Source organism: Acyrthosiphon pisum, chromosome A2 (assembly GCF_005508785.2).
Source record: "Acyrthosiphon pisum isolate AL4f chromosome A2, pea_aphid_22Mar2018_4r6ur, whole genome shotgun sequence".
Lineage (NCBI taxonomy): Eukaryota > Metazoa > Arthropoda > Insecta > Hemiptera > Aphididae > Acyrthosiphon > Acyrthosiphon pisum.
In genome coordinates this window covers 63,778,153-63,779,099 of record NC_042495.1, presented here as the reverse complement: position 1 = coordinate 63,779,099, position 947 = coordinate 63,778,153, and positions in this window count along the sequence as shown.

The following is a 947-nucleotide window of genomic DNA, read 5'->3' as shown; positions in this document are numbered from 1 at the left end:
ATTTTAGATTCTGAGTGAAACGATGAATGTATTGATTTTACAATTATATGTGTTTTTTTTTTAATTTTTTAATTTTTAATTTTTGTATTTTTGTGTTTGTCGTCACCTTTTCAGACCGCATGCTTGGATTTTCTTCAACAGTATCTTTTCTGATAAGACTTTGGGGGATAAGACTTTGGGGGGTCAAAAGTAAAAATTTTCCAGTAGTTTTCAAAAGCGCCGTGAAAAACAAAAGAAAAATTAAGGAAAAATCGATTTTGGTTTTTGGTGTAACTCTAAAATAAATGACCGTAGATACTTGACATTTTGAGATTATATCAGCATTTTCTATACACCACGCTTTTTTTTTCAAAAAAAATTGACTTATTTTGAGCTGTTTAGGAACATTTTCAGTTTCCAATTTTTTTAGTTTTTTATTCTATAAATATCAATAAAACTTTATTTGTTGGGTACAAAAGCTTGAAAATTTAATAGAAGGCTCCTAATATATTGTTTTGAAGACAGTTGAAAAATATTAAAAATACATATGCACAATTTTTTTTTATTAGCATTAAAGTTCGAATTTCGACAAAATTTATCGAATTTAAAATTTAATAACTATTTTGTAGTTAAAAATGTATAAAATGTTCAACTTTTATAGCTAAGGATTGAAATTTTAAAACAAGGTTCCACGTAAATAGGTTAGGATTAGCAAAATTACTTTGTTCACAATAATATACGAGAATAATGAAATTAGCCAATGAGGATCCGTTGTTCCTTTAATAGTTTTATTTTTGTATTCATTGTTTAGTTTAATTTTATATTTTATACTTTGTTATATTATTCATATTATGTTATTGTATGATTGTATTGTACACCTAATTATTTTAACCTGGGCTCACGCCCGTTTATTCATAAAATAAAATAAATAAAATATCATCAAATATACTTATAGTATATAGTCTCTG